A 6396-nucleotide genomic window follows, 5' to 3' on the forward strand; every position below is an offset into this window, starting at 1 on the left:
AGACAAAGATGACCCAGTGCATACAGTGGCAGGGACATCATATAATTTGGACTTTGTAGAGTTTGTTTGTGCTGCTGCACACTCTGACAGCTAAATGTAACACAAAGAGACATTCAAAAATTCTTTCTTATCCCTTTTCATTATCAGTTGCTTCTGCTAGTCAGCAAATGTATTGTATTCACGGACAGATTGTGGGCCAGGCAGGATTTAGATAGTACAGCAGGGAGACAGCCAAAGCTGAAGATGCATGGCCTTGTCTGCTGAGCCTCAAACTTTGTATCTATAAAGACACTCTCTACCATTGTTTGGGTACAAAAGTGTCTCTCTGCTGCGGTGAGGCAGTCCTATTGCTAGAGTTCTCTTTTTCGAATAAATGTTGGCCATTCATAGTTTCAATGCTTTCCTGTGATTTGTATTCTGAATTTGTTTCTATTGTTAAACATAATGTCAATTTTTTGGGCAACAATTCTACCTTATTCACCATGTGAGTCCTGTTAGAGTTTGCACACACAGCATGCATGCTTTTTTCATTCATTTCCTGTTTTTATTACCTGGAAATCTAATATTGTTTAATAAGGTAGCTGCTTTTCTGATTACTTTCGCCAAATGTATTCTTTCCACATTCATTCTTTCCATAATTTCCTTTCCTGGTATCTATCTTCTCCTGCTCCAGCGACCCAGGCTCACAGTATACGGTTCTTCCGTGTATGAGCCTCATGTGAACCTCTGTCCCGGTGTGCTAACAAAGTGGATCCACTTTTGATGTCCTCATTGAAGCCATTTCCACCTTGGGACGATCATTTCAAGATGAATATTAAAAAGTATTTGAATATGAATTACTGTCCCTGAGAAACGTGCAGGGTTAAAATAAGGTGTTTCTTGGTGTGCCATTGTGTTTTGGCGTTTATTAATTTGAATTTAGCATCATTAGTTAAAATGATTTGGGTATATCTGACGACTGAGAGGATTCTCTTAACCGTCTAAGATGCAAGTTACTTTTGTTTTTTCATTATGCTTTGTCAAGTGTTATTGAATTGTAATGAGGAAGATTGTCGGACCAGCCTCTAAACCTGTTTTTTATTTTTGTTTTACAATAAATGACAAAGTTATTTTAGACATCAGCAACCACTCAGTTTTATTAGAGCACTGGAGAAAGACAGTAATTCTCCTTATGCCTTGACATAAATGTATTTTAACATTATATCTTAAATCTGTTGCAGACCCTTCTGATCTTTTGAAGTCTGGATCACCTAAAATGTTAAACTGTTCTTCCAAAACCTTCTTCGAGGTGTTTTATCAATCAGATGATGAAAAGAGTGTTTTATATTGCTATTCACTGACTTTTTCTTGATGTCAGATATCAGGATTTTTATTTGAATTCTTAAAAAAGTGCTCTTGTGTGTCCAAAAGTTTCCTAGTTCTTGCCTGTTTTAAATCTTTGTCTTCTTCCCTACGGCCACAGACAGGCCCCAGCTGTGGCTATTCAGGCTAACTCATATCCTTCGACTCACTTAGTGAAATAGAGGCAGTTCTGACTAATGGAGAGCAAAGTCAGGATTTAGACTGGCCCTGTGTCTGCGCACATGTGTGCCTGGATTGATCTCTGAGAAACAGGGAATATTTCCCCGCAGTGAACCTCATGTGAACTTGTCTTAACGCCAGAAAATAACTTGTTTGGGACAGTGGGTGTTTCACCATTATTTCTTTGGAGACCAAAGAGAAATAAAATGCATTCAGATTTCAACATTTTCCAAAAATATGAAGCTTTCTGTTGTGGCACTTTCTTTCCAAGTGCCATATAACATTTATTGGCAAATCCCAAGAAGTCAAATATGACTCATCGCACATAAAAACTGCAATAACATAGAGTCACTGGACTTCATTTATATGGCTTTTCACAAGTATCGGGCTCAGACTGAACACAGTTACACATTTTAAACAGATACATACATAAGCTAGTTTAGCATTAAAACAAAATGACAAACTACTCTTTAATACGAGCTCTCCAAATAGGCCTCTATGGACAAGTACGATATTACGTAATCATTACAGCAGCAGTCTGCATCCTTCACTGTAAAGCAGTTTCACTGATACTAATTACTTATATTTCTAAATGCATTTTACTTTGAAATGACAAGCTTCTAAGAAATGATGCCGTGCATTAACAACCATGAAATGTGAATCATCTTATCCTAAAGAGGTTGATAATAAAGACAGCTTTGCTGTATTTGATGGTATGTTATACTGCTCATTTCAAGTCCAGAAACAAATCCAGTTAGATTATTACCAGGGATAAAATATAACTTATACCTTATCTCCAGTTAAATTACCAATAATTACTACAAAATAATTTATTTTGTTTCCATTTCTCTTTCAACGCAAACCACTGTCAAGCAGAGCTGCATCTGTATCTATATGGGACACTGGGATGTTTTTCTCATAATGTGTGTAGCAGAGAAAATATATCACACTCAAAAGAAGTGGGGGTAAAGAAAAGCTGATGCTTGTTGCTCCAGTGTTCAGCATACTGCACTATAAATTCAATAAGAGAGCTGCGTCTTACAAAGATAAATCTTCTCAATTAACAGAGCTATAGAAGAAATAGCAGCCATTTAAGAGCAAAAACCCCACAAAGCTCTTTATTAAGAGATTTTGCGTGGCTGCAGTGGAAGAAGTCCTGCGTCACTCTTCTTTCTCAGTGATCAGAGACATATTGTGCCTTGTAATCCGTCCAATGGTGACTTCAACAATTTAGCTACACAATAACTGCTTTCAAAGACACAATAACCACTGAAGGGACTTTGTGAGGGGCTTTTGAAGTTAAATTGGTTGCAGCTTTGAGATAAATCCCTGGTAGCAAAAAGGATGTCTCAATTTAAAAGAGAAGCATCATTTCCTAACTTAATATTCTGGTTATTGTAAACGGCCGTCACGTAAAAATATGTCCACTCTTATTGTTATTGCAAATATAACTTGTTTATAGAAACATAAATCAGGAGATATGTTCCCAATAATAAACAATAGGCAAGGTTGTCTGCAGAATGAGTATATACTCTTAAGGGAGTACAAATGCACAGTTATTGATACAGACAACAGCTTTTCTTTAAGCATATAAATGACACCTGGGATGTGACCCTTTTCTGTCTCAAATCTGCAGCCTATAACATCAGGACAACAATAATAATTTAATGATGATACCTCTCATATGTAGTCGATGTGGCGTCATTCAGTACATGTCTCATTCAGCAGATAATGACTTCAGGGACTTTGTGGGGTTTGAACTCTGGAGGAATAAATAATACAATACTTAATTCATAGCACAGGAAATTGGGGAAAATAAACATACACAGCAGCCGGTTAACTCCACACCAGTCAGTTTCATGATGCAGATGCAGTCCTGATGAAAACGTTACCCGTGACTCTCAAGAGCCAAATTTGCTGATTGCGGTTTTATGCATACCAACTGGGTTGGAAAGACTTTGCAAACATCTTCAGGGGAAGTTCTTTTTTTGAAGGCAATGTTGTAGATTGCATGACTACATACATTTTACACAAGTTATAAGGTTTGCAGCCACCTGGTGGCGCTGTCTGATTAGTTTGCATGGTTTAATGAAGAGGTGCAGCAATATCCGGCAGATAGTCAAGGCATTTGCAAATACCCATCAACAACATATTGTGGTGCAGAATTTAAAGAGACAGCAGAGATTTGAACATGAACTGTAATGAATGTTCTTGTCACTTCAGTGGTTGGAGTGGTGCTGATCTGTGCTACTGCAGATGTTGAGGTATTTACACATATATACACTTTATATACTTTAAATCCACGACAAGTAAAACTATAGGCGATACAGCAGATAACCTGTAATACTTGTTTAGATGACACAAGAGTTGCATACACTTTTTTGTAATGCGCTGATAAAAAGTACATAGGACTAAACTGTATTTAATCTCTCAGTTCTTTCATTGCTAATGTGCAAGAGGCTATTGAGGACAGCAGCCCGTTGAAGGGAATATCCGCAGCAACAACCACAATGAGATCAAATGTCAGTCAGTGGGTAGCTGAGGAAACAAAAATAAATACTGCATCCCCATGAAAGATTGGATGTGCATTGGTAATCATGTCACTTTGCACTGGCTACAATAATATCATGTATGTTAATAGTTTTGCTCAAGAAACTTTCTATGTTTGACCTTGTAAGAGTCTGAGTAATCTTTGCAGTGATTCCTTGCACTGAAAATGTGAAGCCCTGTTTGTAATGCGCTAAGGCTGTATTACAAGCCAGACAAAGTGGGCAACTGCCCCGGGGCTCCGGACCCTCAGCGGCTCTCAGGGCAGCAGGTTCACTGTGTGTCAATTGGTTTCTGGCCATATCATGAATTGCAAATGTGTTTGGGAATATACACTATCAAGGTACAACAACATCTGAAGGGCTTTAAGTTGGTTCCTGTATTATTACCCAATGAGTCAACGCAACAATTTTAATCCTCTGTTGATTTATCTACTTAAATGCTATTTTTTAACTACCAGTAATAGCAAATACAACAACTTCACCAACACACCATTTTGGTCCAGACAGTAGATACAGGTAAAATAAAGTGTTCCATAACCTGAGAAAAAGTGAGGAATAAAAGAAGTACCAAACCTAATAAAACAGTAAAGATATAGAGTAATCAACTATTCTCGGATCTGCGCTGAGTAGGAGTTACATGTAGAAGTACTACAAAAATGCATGGCTTGTTACAAATAGAGTATGGTACACATACATACTAGTGTTGTGTTCTCATTCGTAACACTCCGTTCGATGTCTCACTATGGGATGCGCCTCATCGCGGAGCAAACAGAAGCATCAATCTCATTATGCCAATCCTGATTGGCTGGTGATCTTGACGTCAGCGTCAGGGAATCTACCCCCTATAAGTAGCTTGCGCTACGCCGCATGCATCATTCAAACACCTCTTCTCGGTTCAGAGGACATCTCTATTGGTAGCCGGGCTAGCTCACACAGTCCACAGACGGAACCAAGCTATCCAAGCTAACTTCGGTTGACGGGCGCTCGCCGGCTACTTTTATATATACTTCTGCAAGAAGACTGTTAATACTAACACACCAGTTAGTGTTGCAATCTACCTCGCCGTTTATTTCTTTGGAATTAAAGGTAAGGTTTTGATTTTTCAAGCTGGTAACACACCTGTTACTAGCTTGCCTTTCCTCACTACCGACACCAAGGTAGCGGGGACGGTTTTTTCTTTTTCTCTCTCACACCAGAGGAGGGGAAGATAAAAAGGGTATTAACACACCAGTTAATATTCTTTCAGAATAAAATTCTACACCGTCGATTTTTTCTCCGGATTAACGACAGGTGGGGAAGGATTTTTTCTCAGCAACGTACCTGTTACGAGCGGGTCCTCTCCACGCCTTCACCACGGCGAACGCGATGGACGCTTCTCTCCCTCACACCAGAGGAGTCAGGGACTCGGAGGCTCGGCTCTGTGGCTGCGGGTTGAAGATATCAGGCACAGACTCACACCAGGTCTGCTCGTCCTGCCTCGGGCTGGAACACGCCCAGGAGGCTATCGACAACCCCGGCCCGTGCGGGCATTGTGCCCGCTTCACCATCAAGAGCCTCCGCCGACGGCTAGCACGCCAAGCTAGCTTGTCGGGACAGGACCCCCTCATGTCCGCTGTTTAGCCGGCCGGCAATCAAGACATGGGGGCGTCCGCCGCGGTGATTGAGCCCCGCGCTGTGTCAGGCTGGGGCTCAATAACAGCGGCAGCTGCTGAACCGGAGCCCCGCGCCGTGTCAGGCTGGGACCCGGTGGCGGCAAGAGCGGAGCCCCGCGCTATACCAAGCTGGGACTCCCAACTGGACCTCACCATGGACTCGCCCGCGGAGGATGTCCTGGAGTTGGACTACATGGAGGACGAAGAGGATACCTCTGAGTTCCTCCTGTCCGACTCGGATGAGCAAGACGATGATGTCTTCGTGTCATCAGCTCAGGCTGCAAAGCCGGGAACAATGGCTGCTCTCCCGGGCGATAGCGCACCAGCTTCGCCCTGTCTGAGCATGGACCTGCAGGCCGTGTGTCAACGTGCCGCGTCCAGGCGGGACATTCCATGGCCTGAAATGGCCAAGGAGACCTCCAGGTCTCGCTACGAGGGGAAGACTTTGCCCCACGCAGCGAGGACAAAGAGGCAGCTCCTTCCAGTCTTCCCGGAGATGCTGGATGAGGTGTCGGTCTCATGGAGAGACCGCCCCTTCAGTAATAAGGCCCCAATCCAGGGTGCCTCCTCCCTGGACTGTGACGGTATGGAGAGGCTCGGCCTGCTCCGCATGCCGCCCATGGAACCGCTGGTGGCAGCCCACCTACAACCGAGGCTGGCTCTGACACCAAGCA

This window comes from Notothenia rossii (assembly GCF_949606895.1).
Source record: "Notothenia rossii genome assembly, chromosome: 2".
NCBI lineage: Eukaryota > Metazoa > Chordata > Actinopteri > Perciformes > Nototheniidae > Notothenia > Notothenia rossii.